General features: G+C 41.2%; 1 protein-coding gene across 1 annotated transcript in view; it reads left to right on the forward strand.

Moving 5' to 3' along the window:
* LOC126092242 (dipeptidase 1-like) overlaps positions 1-18,142 on the forward strand; it is a 704,929-nt gene that overhangs the window by 454,662 nt on the left and 232,125 nt on the right. The gene's annotated exons all lie outside the window — the stretch shown is intronic.

Genomic DNA, 18,142 nt, shown 5'->3' on the forward strand with positions numbered 1-18,142 from the left:
CTCTCCGCATATTGTCATTTTAAAATTATCCAGTGTCGTACAGCCATAACGGATCTCACGAGTATCACTTCTTGTGCCTATATCTTACTATTTTTTATTCATCACAAACATTTTTGAGCCGTGCAGAAGAACTGCTGCAACAACCATTTTTTAAAATTTCGTTCTTTTCACTTCCATCGTCTTCCTTTATGGTGAACTTCAGTTTGATACTGACACAATCCGTATTTATTCTGTTTGTGAGCGATGTCATAATCGGTGTTGGGAGTTAAGTCATAGGCGATGTATCTCGAAAGAGACAGTTGTTCAGCATTATATAGAGCCGTTTTTATTGTTAGTTGGTAATGGTCTCTAAAGTAGTTTCGTTCAGTATTATTTCTCGGCTTACATTCATCGTTAACAAAACTTATGATATTCATTTGACTACTTTTTTTCTTGTTTTGGCCTACTAATGGCCGTCTGAAATAGCTTTTGTGTTCTTTCCTCCTTTCATTCCTTCCAGTAGTTTTTCATTCTTTCTCTAGTGTTTTCTCTACTTTCCTGTGTTTGTATTGCGTTTGCTCCCCCTTTGTTTTCTCTTGCAAGCTCCTGAAACGACTTACTTTTGCTCTGAACTTTTCTCTTCTGACTATTTCTCCCTCCATAACTATCATCTTACTCAGGTCTACCTTCAGTCCTTTAATCTATGTCATTGATGTTTTACGATTTCCGTCAAAATGTTAAAACTATTCTGATTAAGTTAATAATAACTTTTCTTCCTTTGACCATTTTTATATAGTTAAATTTTCGTTTCCTACTGGTTTTCTATGTTACAACACTTGCTACTGCCTGTTATGGTTTCCCAATTACACATCACCATTGCTCTTTGCTGAGGCCCACCGTGACAGCTTGTTGAGAACAGCAGTGGAACTGATACAGTGAAAACAGTGATTCAACAGTAGAACTATTCATTTTATGAAAGACAGAATAAACACATCATACATATCTTGAAGAGTGCGGTAGATCTGTATCAAAAAATGTAATCCTTAGTGACGGAGTAGCTGTAGAATTTTGTCTATTCTTCAACGGTTTTGTAAACAGACTTAGTTTTGCAACAGTAATGATAATAATGGAAGTACAAAAACCGTGAAATTTGTCGGTACGGATCACGGGAGTCAGATAGTACATGAATTCCAATATACGGAAAATTACTGTAGTGCTGATGTATCCAGAGAGATATTTATTTCGTCTTCTTCTTCATCATCTCTGTCCTCTTGTTTAGCCGTCAAACATCCCCCAGTGTCTGAAGACGTCACCTGTAGGCTTCGGTTTTACCACTTCCTCTCCCATAATATACAAACATCTCCCAACAATCTTCTCAGTCTTATTCTGCGTCTTTAAAGTGCCCTTTTACTTTCACAACAGTCTAGGAAAGATATTCTCTGATAATTGTTCTGAAGTACCCTCTGTAAAACACTGTAATTTTGCAGTGGCTCGTGGAGTAATTGTGTAGCCGTGCTACAGAGGTTGACAGGCAAACGTTCTCCAAAGTTTTCCCGTTTACAAATCCCTTTACCTCTCTCTCTCTCTCTCTCTCTCTCTCTCTCTCTCACACACACACACACACAGACACACACACACACACACACACACACACACACACACACACACACTGCAATGGAGTCATAGCGATATTTACGTTAGCTTATTTACTGCTCTCCTCACAATGTCTAGAAACAACTTGTGTTTATGTAACTACACTTATATCTCAACTCTACAAAACCTATTTTGGAGTGATAGTATACCATGTACAATTATTATAATGTTGTTGTTGTTGTCGTCTTCAGTCCTGAGACTGGTTTGATGCAGTTCTCCATGCTACTCTATCCTGTACAAGCTTCATCATCTCCCAGTACCTACTGCAACCTACATCCTTCTGAATCTGCATAGTGTATTCATCTCTTGGTCTCCCTCTACGTGTTTTACCCTCCACGCTGCCCTCCAATACTAAATTGGCGATCCCTTGATGCCTCACAACATGTCCTACAAACCGATCCCTTCTTCTTGTCAAGGTGTGCCACAAACTCCTCTTCTCCCCAGTTCTATTCAATACCTCATCATTAGTTATGTGATCTACCCATCTAATCTTCAGCATTCTTCTGTAGCACCACATTTCGAAAGCTTCTATTCTCTTCTTGTCCAAACTATTTATCGTCCACGTTTCACTTCCATATATGGCTACACTCCATACAAATAGTTTCAGAAACGACTTCCTGACACTTAAATCTATACTCGTTGTTAACAAATTTCTCTTGTTCAGAAACGCTTTCCTTGCCATTGACAGTCTACGTTTTATATCCTCTCTACTTCTACCATCATTAGTTAGTTTGCTCCCCAAATAGCAAAACTTCTTTACTACTTTAAGTGTCTCATTTCCTAATCTAATTGCCTCAGCATCACCCGACTTAATTTTTCTACATTCCATTATCCTCGTTTTGCTTTTGTTATTATTATATTCACCTGAATCTCACCTCAAATTCCAGACTAGAATGGCGCATTGGAAGAATGACTGTCGGTACGACTATTTAAACTCTCGAATTCTTCCGATTTTCTGAAGATGTTTATTCAGATGACGCAATCCGGAAGAGATTCTGTAAAGAGGGAATTACCCTAAATAGAAATGCCCGCTTAATTGCCATTTATATGCAGGACACGCCACATTTCTGAAGGAGAATGAAAACGAATTGCAAAGGGGAATACATTTATTAGGCAAGATTTGTGAAGAGTACCATTTGAGTTTTTCAGAAAAGAAGGCAGAATCACTGGATCTTAATGGAAAATACCCTGCACGAGAAAAATTATAATTAACAGAAGAGCAACGGAAGCAGTCAAATATTTAAGCTATCTAGGTTCCGGCGTCACATATGATCATGATGAAGACATAGAGGGGAAGTTAGCAAGGTTTTTGAACATATATGTGGAACAGTAAACTGGTGTCTAAAAAATAAAACGCACAAAGAAAAATGACTGATATTTCATGAGACAATGGCAGACCCAATGCTTGTTTACAATGTAAATCACGGGTCATAAATAAAATCGATAAAGTCACATGCAAGCATTGGAGGTCAGATTTGTAAGAGCAGTGAAGGGGTGTACCGTAACTGACAGATTTTGAAGGTCTGAACGTAAGGAAGAACCGAATACATTTAATATCCTCTACAAAACAAAAAGAAATAGGAGAACATGGAACGAACACCTCGAAAGAATAAGTGGAAAATTTACAACTCCAGAGGTGAAGACTAACCCACTTGGGAGAACAAGTAAATGAAGACTGAGGAAAAGATGGGAAACTTAACGAGCAAGATAAAAAGAGGACTAATAATTGAAGTGAAGACGATGGTGATGACGCTGATTATTATTATTATTATTATTATTATTATTATTATTATTACTAGCTTAACGCCCCCTACTTCGCTTGCGGCGATTGCATGGTCTACTTAGAATTATCTGTTTTCCTTCAATCGAATTTTTCTGGTGTTCACAAACTGTAGTTTCTTCTAAAGTTTGCAGGCTAATTAATGTCATTGAAGCATAATCTTTTCTGAATTTACTTCTGACTTAAGAGGGATTCTGCCAGCTAGAGTTGGAGATCTTGGTTCATCCTACCTTTTCAGTTCTTGTGGTGATATTGCCATATAAGCTTTCACCCCCTAACAAATATTTATTTAGAAGTCAAATACAGAGTTCATAGATTTTGCTTTAAAGTGTCTTAATATAACCAAATATTTGCATAAAAATTCCGTCCACTATGTCACCCCCCCCCCCCCTAGAGGCTGAATTTCCGGAAACACTGAAACATGTTTTCCTTTTTTTTCTGTGCAGGAACTAAATACAAACTTTCTTAGATTTAGCTTAAAAAAATTATCTCACATTGAAATACTTTCATAAAATTTCCATCCCCTATTTCAGTGCCTTGGGATTTGAATTTCTAAAAATATTTTGCCACGTAAATTTTTTGCGTCCAACCGAGCAGTCGAAAATCAATTTTCAAAGATGTAGCTTTAAAAATGCTTCATTAGGACTTTAGTAATGATTTATTTAAAAAAAAAACTGTCACTGACTGTTATTGCCCATGGGGGTAAAGTTTTCAAAAATGCTGAAACACATACTTTCATCTCTGACCGAGAACTCAAATACCAGCTTTTTAGTTCTTCAAAACTGCTTTAATAGCGACATATTTCCCAAAAAATCTTTCATCCCCTATTTCACCTTCTTAGGGCTGTAATTTTGAACAATCCCTTACTAAACGATGTCTACAGTATAAGATCAACACTATGATCAAATTTCAAATTTCTGTCCACAGCGATTTTGGCTGGGCTGTGGTGAGTCAGTGTGTTATTCAGGTCCTATTTCGCCCCCATAGGGGTTGAATTTCCGAAAACAGTGAAATACGTATTTCTGTATTTCTGACCGAGAAACGAAATACCAGTTTCGTAGTTCTAGCTTCATACATATATATTTATATTCAAGAAACTTTTCATTCCTTATTTCCTTAGCCGTGGAATTTCGAGGAAACCTGTCCTAAACGATGCCTATGGTATAAGATTTACACACTCAACAATTTTCAGATGTGTGAAATCTGAACTGCTAAGCTCATCAGTCCCTAAGGTTACACACTACTTAACCTAAATTATCCTAAGGACAAACACACAAACCCATGCCTGAGGGAGGACTCGAACCTCCGTTGGTACCAGCCGCACAGTCCATGACTGTAGCGCCTTAGACCTCTCGGCTAATCCCGCACTATAACAATTCTCAAGTTTCTATTCTTAGCTATTTGTGCTGGAAGACTTCTCCTTTCGTATTGTATTTCTCTAATTCCTATGATACTTTCTCTCAATCATCTTCCATTCTTTGAATTGGCAGAACAGTGAACATATCCGTGTGATGAAAAATGGAAGCAACATGTAGAGTAACATTACTGAATGCCATCGATATTTACGATTGTATACTGAGATGAATAAAAATACTGGTTGTTAATATTTATAATCCTAGCAGAAATCAGATACCGTTTCCCTTTTCACACACTAAAAACTGGATAATATTCTCTCCTCTACCACTCCATACTCACGAACTTTTGTGGCATTAGAACTTCAGTAATTACAACAACAGCTAATCGTGAGGAATTTTATGTACGCAGCTGGAAGAAAATATTGTAATAATACGAAACATGACTGTCACATTAATGCGAATACTTTATCTTATTCTTTAACGCTGTTTTCGTTCCACGAAGATAACAACGTTAAAAGCTTCTGGAGTTTGCATCAATTCATTTGGTGATATCTTTGAAAACTTCACTTTTGTGCGTGGAAACCGAGTTAATTAGTTCCTCGTAACTCCGTTTTAGCTTATTAACCTGCCAGTTACTGTTACCTGGTATGGTTTTTTTCCCACTGCATGTCGCTGCTACGCATTGGACTATAGAGTTCACTACGACAGAATCGACGGCATCCACTTCAGGCCATGAATACTCCAGTATTCTCTCTAACGTCTAAGCGAGAAGTGTACTCGGAAAATCTAAATTAAATGCACATCTACCCACGGTCAATTCGCTTCTCGCTTTTAACTGATTAAACTGTTCGCAGTTCACACCGTTTACTTACAGAAGTTCTCCCGCGGTTGAGCAGAACTGTGCTCCAGCAAATAAGCGCTTCCCCTGTGTTTCTCCTTCACTCCACGGGATATGCTGTTTCTCTTGGTCCACTAAACAAATCTCTCTGGTGACCGCATCACGAGTCTGCGCCAAGTTCCGCTTATATCCGGCATAAGAACACTCCAAGACGTTCTTCTCGCAACAAACTTTTAGTGCACACGCAATATTTTTCGAAGAGACTTCTTCCAGTGCGGAGCTTAAAAACTTTGTCTTCTACTAGACACTAAGAACAAAGGTACTATACTTTTGTCTGAGATAACCTCATCCCAATATCGCTAGAAGCCTCATATTACCTAATACATACGAGTAAAATGGAGCGAAAAGATCCCCTGTTGGTATTTCACCACGCTGGATGAACACCGGGAGTTCAAATAAAATGTATACTGGCGTTTGGGACGTTTTAGATACTTTACTGAGAAACGAACACTGTAGAAATGGAAGAGCACGTGAAACTTCAAGAACCCATGATCTTCTTCATTATTCAAAAAATAGCGAAAGATTGTACATCTTCCCCGAAGAAGGATGATGGTTATTGATGGAGCTATTCTTACACAGCAACCCGTAATGCATGAAACGCTGATCTTTGAAAGCTTTATTTAAGGAACCAAACAACAATAATCACAATTCCGTAGGCAATACGAAAGCCGGTTGATTAAACACTTGTCACGGGAGTAAACCCGTAGTACCCTGAGTAGTCTTCACATTCTGCGTTATTGCTTTATATGAAGAAAATTTACATCTTCTGGCAGTCTGCCTGATAGCATTCGTCTATTAGTCCTTTGAAAGTCCTGCGGAGTTTCTTACTTGCACTGCCCGTTGACTGTGATTTACACGTACAGCAAATGATTGATTTCTGAGTGGCCGATCTGATGACGGATGTTTCCATTTAAGAGTCCAATGCCGTCTGTTAAATGCGGCTATCGGTGTAGACAATGCACGACTTTACTTGCTGGGCTGTCTCATTACGATACTTGTACCACAGGGGTCAGTCATGCCTCGCCGCTTTAAAGCTCATGTATTTAAATCTGAAATACTTTCGAGCAACTAGAAAATTTGTTGAGTAACATATACTATGTGATGAAAAGTATCCGGATACCTCCAAAAACATACGTTCTTCATATTATGAGCATTGGGTTGCCACCTACTGGCAGGTACTCAATATCAGCCCATCAGTAGTCATTAGAAATTGTGAAAGAGCAGAATGGGGGGCTCCGCGGAACTCACGGACTTCGAACGTGGTCAAGTGATTGGGTGTCACTTCTATCATACATCTATACGCGAGATTTCCATACTCCTAAACATCCCTAGGTCCACTGTTTCAGATGTGATAGTGAAGTGGAAGCGTGAGGGATCGTGTACTTCCCGTGAGCCTAGAGTAATGAAATTTGGCAGGAAGTCGGAATTCCCCGTAGAAGTGAAAGAAAAAAAGGTTTTAATGAATGACTTCTCTATTTTTAAAACATGTGATATAAATAGCCGTCATATTCGAATTCACTAGCTTAGATTTTTTTTTTGCGTTATCAAAGGAGTATAGACCTTAGCATGTGACATAAATTTCAACTTCATACGTCAAACCGTTCCTTAGAAAACGGCTGTTTAAGTGTCGCACTGACAGACTAAAGTTATCCTGTAAGGGTTCTGTTTTTATCGATTGACGTATTGAATACTAGAAACAACCAAACAGTGATTAGTGTAAATAATGTGATTAGAGAACCGAAAACAGAAACACGTGCGTACAAATTTCGTGCAGCTGCAATTAAGCAAATTTAACTCATCCACAAAGGAAGTGGCCTACAATGCACTTGTCCGACTGTTTCTTGGGTTCTGTTCATCGGTCTAGGATCCGTACCGAGTAGGAGTGATAGAAGAGAAAGAGCAGATCCAAGTAAGAGCGGTGCTTTTCGTCACGGAATCGCTCAACAGAAATGATCAACGAACTCCAGTGTCAGAAGCTACAATAGAGGTCTTTTGCATCAAACAGGGCTTTACTAGTGAAATTTCGAGAGAGCATATTCACGGAAGAGTCAGACAACATGTGTATAACATACGTCCCCCGAAAAGACCAGTACAAGAAAATTCGAGAGTTTAGCACTAATACAGAGGCTTAGTGACAATCATTCTTCCCTCGCACCATTCGCGAGTGGAACAGGGCAGGTGGAGTGACTTAGTAATACCAGATCTACCGACTACCATACACCGTTAGGTAAATTGCTCAGTGTGACCCTTATGTATTTTTTGATGAAAAGGTCTTAGAACAGTCCTTTTCCTCAGTTAATACGTCAACTGGAACTATAAGTGCAGAGTCGCAATTTCTAATCGAGTTAATTCACCTGTGACTAATTGCAACAGGGTTATCAAATGGTTCAAATGGCTCTGAGCACTATGAGACTTAACATCGATGGTCATCAGTCCCCTAGAACTTAGAACTACTTAAACCTAACTAGCCTAAGGACATCACACAACACCCAGTCATCACGAGTCAGAGAAAATCCTTGACCCCGCCGGGAATCGAACCCGGGAACAACAGGGTTATCGATTTGAAAATAAATGAATTTCTACCTCAAGTAAGAAAAGAAAACAGTTTTTAATTGTAACCCATTACCTAAGGTGAAATTGCTCATTACAAAGAGAATTAGTTTTCCAGTAATCACTGACGCGCATTTCTCTTACAATATAGTACTATACAGTGGTAAATTGGTTAACCTCAGTTTACAAAATTATTAGAATTGATGCACCCTGAACACACATATCTTACCCTAACTGAGCTTACAAACAAAGGACAGCTAATTACAAGACTCCCGGTCTTGTAGAACAAATTTCACAGATACTTCCATCCAGAGATTGACAGTTAAGTAACTGGGGATATGCCGTGGATATTTTTTTTTTTAAATCGAGACAGTCACCTCTTTATATTCCGCCCATGACATATGGTGTCAGAAAAATGCTGTTAAGTTACCAGCAGAGCCACTGCTATGCACCGTCGTTCGTTTGCATCTGTTCTCCTCGGACACTAAAGGGAGAAAATATATTTGCTTTTGCTAACCTAGCTGTCCGTTTAAAGATAAATTTTCGACGTGTTTTTACAATCTATGAGTACCCATATAGGATTTGTAATAAACATGGGAAAAAGAGCAAGTAAGAAAAAATGAAAGGCAGCGTTCGATACCAACTGAGTAGGTTGTAAACTTACAATCGATTACACGATACTGCAATGCCTGTGTTATTCCAAATTACGATGTAATGTTCCTTCGGAAATACATACATGCACGCATGTCAGCAGGAACACTGCATCGTAATTCGGAATAAAACTGGATTTGCGATATCGTATTTATCCGCCGACACTGGGCAAGCTACTTTCGACTAAAATCTGTTCCCTGTACGGGAATATACTTAATGGATGTACGAGTACAGGTTATAGATACACGATTGACAACATATGGAAGTTTTCTGGCCGTGAGCCGCTCTCGGATAGCCAAATGGTGAGGCAATCTCTCGCGATAAGCGGGAAATCCGGGTTTGAGTCCCGGTCCGGCACAAATTTTCTTTGTCGTCATCCCATTATACAGCTCATGGTTGTCCATATTCGCAACTGGTATACAGTTGATTATCATCTCCAGTCTATGGCGAAAGAGGTCCGCCCAATTCGTCGGCAGCTCCGGAGCCTGGTCACACTGCGTGAACACAGTGCTGTGTCTGTCACGTGCTTCCCCACACACGGCTTGAGTCCGACGATAAATATCACTTGCCGTCAAACTTCCTTTATGCAAAAGTTACAGAATACCACAGTTCACTATACTGAAAGCGCTCGATGACAAACCTGAAATTGCGCAGATATTCATTTAGCAGACTTCTTGTTAGAAACGGAAAAAAAACAATATACTGTGTTTGTAGTGAAATATCAAAAATTTCATTTCCATGTATTCGTGAAAATACTTGCGGAATTATGAAACATTCGTATACAAGAAATACGAAGGTTGGAGCTTTAATAGTGGCAACTATTTATTTACAGCTCTTACAAAATAGATACGTGTTTCAAAGTCTTACTGACCTTCAAGTAGTCACCAACATTGTGTATAACACGTTGCCAACGATGTGAAAGTCGTAGGATACTTTTAGCAGTGCCAGTTGTGTTGAGTGTTCGAGTAGCGCGGTCTATGGCTCTACGAATCTGTAGCAGTTCTGAATCGAATGCCGTCTCTATGCTGTTCATTTTTGAAACACAACCTACGACCAGCTTAGAGGCAGAAATGATGACACTTTCTGCAGGATCTGACCATCATTTTGCAGGACAATGCTCAGACACGTACTGATTTACTTGACTGATGGGGCTGCTAAGTGCTATACCACCTACTGCACTCCCCTGACTTAAGTCCTCGTGAGTTCAACTCGATTTCTAAACTGAAGGAAACACTTCACGGCATTCGCTTCAGAACTGCTACAAATACGCAGAGATGCTGAGTACTTGTAGACATAGTGTTTGGAAGGGGACTCATTGTACATCTCCATTTCGCTGGCTGGTCTAATGGCTCAAAATACAGATTTGCAGGGATCTTGGATGCGACTGCATGGGAACGCGGGGGCGGACACGAGCGTCCTCAACGTTCGAGCCGAGCACGACCGACCATCACAAGGACGGATCGCGAGATGCCGCACCAAGCACATCGCAACCCCTTCACATCTTCGCTTGCAATCCGAAAACGACAAATTGACTAACTGCAACATTCTGTGTCATCCCGCTCCTTTGGTCGGACACCATCAGTAGTCGGACTACGGAATTACCGTCACATGCATTGGCTGCCGTTAACTCCACAACACAAACGGCTGCATTTTGAATGGTGCCATGACCGGAAATTTTGGGCTGCTGATGAATGGCGTCGCACTCTGTTCAGTTACGATTCGCCCTCTGCACTACCCCAGATGACCACCGTCAGCGTGTATGGCGTTGTCCTGGGTAAATGTCCCATTTCTGAAATGTTTTGGAGAAAAATAGAGTGTTATTCCTGACATCGTGTTGTGGGGTGCCATCGGATATGATTTCAGGCCACAAACAGTAGTGACTGAGAGAACTCGTTACTTGACCTGGTAAGACTCAAGACATGTTGAGCGATCATCGTAAGGTACACAGAGATGCGGAGTACTCGTGGCACAACGGTATGGCATGGATATACCACGTCCTCTTATGTTACTTCTCATGTAACAGTACCGTGGTGCCATTCTGTAAAGGACAATACTCGTCCACACATGGCATCTGTCTCTAGAACAGACTATGGTTGGGATACTCCCTTGGCCAGCAATATCTGAAGATCTGTCGGCAATAGAACATGTATGGACCTAAGTCGGACATCAACTCGATCCCAGTGCATGTTACAGTGCCACGATAGCAAAGATCAGTTACAGCAAGTATGTCTCAGGAGATATTCTCCCCAAGTGTTTTAAGACATTATCCCCGACTGAATCATTGCATGCATCCAAGCCAGAGGTGGTGTAACGTCATGCTGGTACGTGGCCTCATACAGCCAAGTTGTATTGAAATTTTGCTCGATTCTACAATCGCAGAAATAACATCACAAACCTCTCAACAGTAAACTTACGTTTTTATTTCTCCCCGACTTCTGGCTGATTCAGTCTTTTCTCGGACAGAGTATAAGTTTTATACTGAAGGGCAGATCTTGACACAATGTCCATAGCTCGAAGGATGAGATGTAACACGAATATCTGGGTGTAAACCAGACTTCAACCACAGAAATTACGTAAAAAGTAACACGAAAGTAAACCTATAGCCTTTATCCCGCTGCAGCTCTGCTGATTTTTATTTCAAAGAGTTTTCCTTTGAGGCGAACTAATATTGGTGAAGTATAGCTAACAAAGAGAACACTTTTTCTATTTTCCGTCTTTCCCTTTGTTGCTTTAAATTCGTGGAGGTACGTAAAGTCTATGCAACTAACTGCAGCAGTTTGTTTAATTGGCATAAGCGTTTCGGTTCTTTTATTTGAGAGGCATAATCAGTGAGCTGTAATACATGTTTCCTTTTATATATACAATAAACGTATTATGTGGTAGATATAATATCGTACTATATCACATTTTGTCGTGTCTTTCTCTTGTTTTTAGATTAAAATCAATTTTTGTAGCACAAAGTTCGTAATGTAAAATTATCATTGGGTGGTACGATTCCAACTGTTAACTCATGTGTGTGGTCCTGGAGATGTATGAAAGCTATGGAGTATGGAAACTAGCGAATACATCTCCAGGACAACACGCATGAGTTAACAGCGCTGGAAATCGTAAGTAACTCCGAACGATAAGTTCACGTTAAGATCTTTTTGCTACAAAAGTTGATTTTAACTTAAAAACAACAGAAAGACACGACACAATGTAATACAGCACCATATTATTTCTACCACAAACTACGTTTATTGTGTGTATAAAATGAAACATGTATTAAAGGTCATTGATGAGGCTTCATAAACAAAAGAATAAAAATGCGTATGGCAACGAAACAAACTGCTTTCAATTAGATGCATAGACGGTAGATACCTTCACGAAAAAGAACACTTTTCCTATTATTCTCTCACATTCGCTTACCATTCGCCGAAAAGCTTCTTAATCTACGTTCAAAATGTGAAAATTCTCCTTAATTTTTGCTTCTACGGACTGCGACCGTTACGTGCGAATACTGAATGAATCCTCCTCCTCTTCACGTAAAGGCACGAGAACAGTAGTGCTTGAGCATTGTTGAATGAAACGCAAGACAAGCCTCTGCCGGAAAAGACGCATTCGTCTCGAAATGTTGCAGGAAAGCATCGACTACGTCATACAACTGCCAACAGTGGTACCGAAAAACCGAAAAAATGTCTTGGACCGATATTCAGCAGAGCACTACTACAAGAATATTGAAATCACATTACCATTACTTGTATTTTAACTTTTGTCGTTACTGAGTCTTGTGAAACGGGAAAACATTTGAACATCTACATTCACGAAAATTTTACAAATATGAGTGTGTATTAAACTGTATTGAAATGCCTGTGCTAGCAGGACAGAGCGTATTAGGTTGTGGAAAGGGGCCAAAATAAGTTGCTGTCAGTTGCACTCAACATACAAACTTTATTCATCAACACTCAATATTACAACAAGGATGTAAAACACTCAAAACTGTAATAGACCTCCTTTGATTAACTTGAGATCGGCTGAAGGCCACACTCAAAATCCAAGACACAAGGCCTATGCAAGAAATTGAAATACAGGGTTCGTATAGTGGTTTCGCCCAAGAATATTTTCTAAATCTTCAATCTGAATAGGCTGAAGGCCTTAGCAATTTAATTTTAATGGAACTTGGCTGAAAGACGCATGTTAAGCAATAAGAAGAGTTTGAATCAAAAGGCAGAGGGCCGTATCTTAAAACATTTCGTATAAAATTCGGCTGAAGGCCCCTATAAAGAATAACAATCTCATACCTTAAGGGAAAAACAAGAACATTATTTTAAGAGATATTAATACTCGGCTGAAGGCCACATATCAACCTAATACGTTTAACGGCTTAAGGCCTAGAAAAAAGAGTTTCAACTTAAAAGGCAGAGGGCCTTTTCTTAAAACATATCATATAAAATTCAACTGAAGGCCCCATATAAAAGAATAACAGTCTCATGCCTGCAGGGCAAGACTACAACTTTAATTTAATAGATACTGATACTTAGCTAAAGGCCACACATTAACCAAGTAACTAAAACCCAAACAGGGAAATTACTGTAACACACAAGCAACGGCGCTCAGAAGATTCCATGGGTCGATCTGCAACTGTAACACTAACACACATTTAGTTGTGATAGGCAGCCTGTCTAACGACTTCTTAATCTGAAGGCAACTCGACCGACAGACAGCCAACCGACCAATACACAAAATTAGTTCCGCTTCACGCAACCAGCAAAGCGACAACAAGATTTCGATATATCGACACACATAATAATGGCGCCCACAACGACCAACAACACCTCAGCTGTCGAACTACATGCCACGATGGACAGCAACTACATGACGAGGAAAATACACTACCGAAAATTACGTCAACGACCAGGGCAGGTAACCGGAAAGTCAGCGGCCACAACGCAGAAGATACTTTAATAACAGGGAATAAATTAAGTTAAACTCCACAGGAAGACGGCTGGAATCTTAGCCTACTTGAATACACACACGTCGTTGCTAGCGGGAATGTCCCAAAAGTGACAACCAGGATCAAACGAAGAAATGTACACAGTTGAAGCTCGATAGCAGGTTAAGTGAGGACTCAACTTTCATGTCCAAGATCGGTGGGCGACGAGCTTCGTAGCACTCACAAGCAGCTCCTAACACTCCAACCGCGCGTGTACTCCGCCAGCGGCCCCAGCGAGAGTACGAGCGACGGAGACTTCCTCGCTGCTCCACGCAAACCGACCGACTCGCCAAGCCCGGAAACGGTGAAAGGACCAAGTATACGTCGGCCGATGAGGCGACCAACCGAACGACCAACCAACGGTCGTCGCGCCCCAATCTCTCTCCGTCGGACAGTTCACGTGTGTCGCCAGCGGTCGGCGAGCTCTGGCTGTCGGCGCCTCACCGGCGCTCCGTCCCCGACTTCACTGCTGCTGCGTCCAGACTGCACTGCTGGTCCGTCTACAACTGCACTACCAGACACACGACGACCCGGAAATACTATCAGTCGCTCCAGAGAAGCTACTTCAGGGCACTTATCGATTGCACTGCTGCTGCCGCTCACGGGCAAGTAAGGCAGGAAGTTAGTGACGTCAGTAAATGGAATAAGAAAACGAGGCAGCAGTACCGTAATAGAAGATGACAAACAATAAATGGAATGAACACGAGCTGCGTACGGCTCGTATATTTTGAGAAAACGAACAATTTGTCTTAAATCATTACAACCGGTTGTACGAGGTCTTGATTGATGAATATTTGTTTGTGTTTCCGTCTATTTAACCTTTTCTGTGGAGTCCTCTGCTCTGCACCTACATCTGTAATTTGCGAGCCACTCTACAGTGCACGGCGGAGGTTACTTTGTGTACTACTGTCACTTCTCGCCCTTTGTTGTTCCAGTCGTCAGTCGTTTGCGGGAGGAACGTTTTCTGATAAGTCTGCGTGTGGGCTCGAATCGCTCAATTTTATATTTACGCTCTTTTCGCGATGTACAAGTAGGAGGAAGCAATATATTGCGTTACTCTTTTAGGGAAGTACACTCTCGGAATTTTAACATCATAACGCACTATGATGTAGAAGCCTCTCTTGCAGCGTCTGTCACTGTGACTGGCTGAGTATCTCTGTGGCGCTTTTGTGTTTTCTAAAAGAATCTGTTACGAAAAGCCGATCGGGGTGGCCGAGCGGTTCTAGGCGCTAAAGTCTGGAACCGCGCGACCGCTACGGTCGCAGTTTCGAATTCTGCCTCGGGCATGGATGTGTGTGCTGTTCCTAGGTTAGTTAGGTTTCAGTAGTTCCAAGTTCTAGGGGACTGATGACCTTAGAAGTTAAATCCCATAGTGCTCAGAGCCATTTTTTGTTACGAAAAGTGCTCCTCTTCTCTGTTTTGTCTATTAATGCTATGTGACACTGATCGCCGACTGATGATTAATATACAAGTATTGGTTGCCCAAGAGGTTTGTAAGCTACTTCCTTTCTGGGTAGACTACATTTCCTCAGGATTGTTAAAGTGTATCTCCGTCTGGCACCTGCCTTACCTGCGATTACTTTTTTTGTGGTCATTCAACTTAAAAACGGTACTGATGGAATGTAAGACAAACAGGAACAGTAGAATAAACAAACACTAACATCAGCTGCGCAGATTGATCGCTGTTCACTTCTACGCAGAATTAAGCTAGAATAGCAATAAAGTAAGCCATGTCAACAAACTATATACAACCCATAAGATGCTGCTGTTGCACTGCGCTCTGTTCTGAGGCTGGATGTCTACTGAGGAGCAATGAGGACGACATAAAATTGCCTTGATTAGTTCAGTTTATTTACTCGTGTGAAAATTTGTTAGACAATGGAGGGATTTGGAATGGTTTTAACTGCCTGTCTTACTATGCAACGCGCAAGATGAATGTTTGACACAACGTAGGAAATGTTGTACGACACTGCAATACATGAACTGAGAATGGTATTCAGCAGTTTGACCAGTTTCTGTGGACTGAACCCGTTATTGCGAAGTGTTCGTTGTATCTATGAATTAAAAAATAAACTAAATATACACCTTCCACTACTGGTTTACTATCTCACTCAATTTAGAATTCTCTAGCGTCTCTGTGTGGCCTTTGTTGCCTAGCACGTGGAGCGCTATACTCCAGTACTGGAGGTTCAAGCCTCAGTCTTGAATAGGGGCACGAATTTTTCCTTGTTCCATTCACTCCAGGAGCACCCCTGTCGACTCAGCCAGTAGTCAGATGAGTACTGAGGATATCTTCCGGGGTTGAAAGGCAGCCGGGACGGAATGCTTGCCACCGTGCCCCCCCCCCCCCCCCCCAAAAAAAAAAAAATCGTTCAAATGACTCTAAACACAGAGGGACTTCACATCTGAGGTCATCAGTCCCCTAGACTTAGAACTACTTAAACCCAACTACACTAAGGAAATCACACAGATCCATGACAGAGCAGGATTCGAACCCGCGACCGTAGCAGCAGCGCGGTTCCGGACTGAAACGCCTACAACCGCTCGGCCGCAACGGATGGCACCCTCCCCACTCCACCCTCCCCCCTCCACCCTCCCGCCTCCTAATGCTGTAGTGAGGAAGTACTCTCTGTACAGTCAGGACGAGAGTCAAAGGCTTTACCTTAGCGTCTCTATAAAACACAACAGTTTGGGGCAAAGATCTGCAATCACCTGTAATCAACAAGCTGCAAATCAGCACTCCACAAACACCTGTTGTATAGTTCTGTATGGACACGACAATTGCTTGCCCCACTACATACATCTGAAGATGATCAACTTTAACGAATGTAGTTATGCCACAAAACAAATCTGCAACTGAGATGATAAAATGAACGATAAATTCCATATACTAAAACTGTTGTTGAATAGCAGCAATTATATTGTCAATAGTGGAATCAATTCGCCCAGGAAACTACTCCTGTGACATTAGAAGCCGCGTCTCACCCGACACTGATATCAAATACCTATTAAGGTTTACAGTCAAATGAAATAGGTAACTGTGTGACTAAAATTGAACACTGCCCCTGATTTTAAAAAATGGCTCAAATGGCTCTGAGCACTATGGGACTCAACTGCTGTGGTCATAAGTCCCCTAGAACTGAGAACTACTTAAACCTAACTAACCTAAGGACATCAGACACATCCATGCCCGAGGCAGGATTCGAACCTGCGACCGTAGCGGTCGTGCGGTTCCATACTGAAGCGCCTTTAACCGCTCGGCCACTTCGGCCGGCCCCCTGATTTTAAAACGGCGCAAAACAGCACTACTGAATTCCAGTTTCATTCATCACCTGCCTGTCACAATTATTGATTTCTTTTATTTGTTTACGTGCTGCGTATTTTTATATATGGGGTTAACCGACAGCCTCCGAATAAACTGAATATCTACGAGCTATCACACTAAGTTACTCATAGATATAGACATAAATTAGACTCATATTCCGCCGAAGTTATGTAAAAAGTACCTTTGACCGGGAAAAGAGGCTGAAGTTTTATGTGGAATGTGGAATGTATGCGCGGATCTGATATTACTCATATGGAATGTTTGGTTTAAACTATTACTGTATTCATGTACGACAGGGTATGTGTTTCACTATTTCAAGTCGCTCAGTGTACTGTTGCTTTGATTAACTGTGTATTTCAGCCCTGTTTGCAGGTAAACAACGTGGGGTTTCTTTTCGTACACACATTTTTACTAACTCATATTTCGTCACATATCGGTGTGTAAAAATGCAAGCTGCGAACCTATAATATGTGGTATGGAAATGAGCGTTTAGCGTCATTGGCCGGGACGCCCCTTGCGGGGCAGGTCCGGCTGCCTTGGTGCAGGTCTTATTACGTTCGATGCCACATTGGGCCACCTGCGCGCCGGATGGGGAATCGAAACCGGGCCCGTAGGACAGCAGTCCCACACGCTGACCACTCAACTATCAGGGCGGACATAATATGTGGTGAAGCGTACTGGATGCACTAATGCCGTTTTCTCCTTTCGATGCACGGTTTAAGAGCGGCTGTAATCAGTCTCTGCATTTGCTTGTATTTCTCCAGCATCCCATTATGGTCTTTCTGACAGATGTAAGATGGATAAAGTATTATTATGCCAGACTTTTCTTGAAAATTATAATATCGGAACGTTAATAGAAAATTTCTTGAGGGACTTTAGCTCCCATTTTGCGTAGGCATGGGAAGTATGTTACATATATTTATGTTGTCAAGTGCCCTGCCCATCCGCTCAACTTCATCTTGTTGCAGATCTTCTTGTA

The sequence above is a fragment of the Schistocerca cancellata genome, chromosome 7 (genome assembly GCF_023864275.1).
Source record: "Schistocerca cancellata isolate TAMUIC-IGC-003103 chromosome 7, iqSchCanc2.1, whole genome shotgun sequence".
NCBI lineage: Eukaryota > Metazoa > Arthropoda > Insecta > Orthoptera > Acrididae > Schistocerca > Schistocerca cancellata.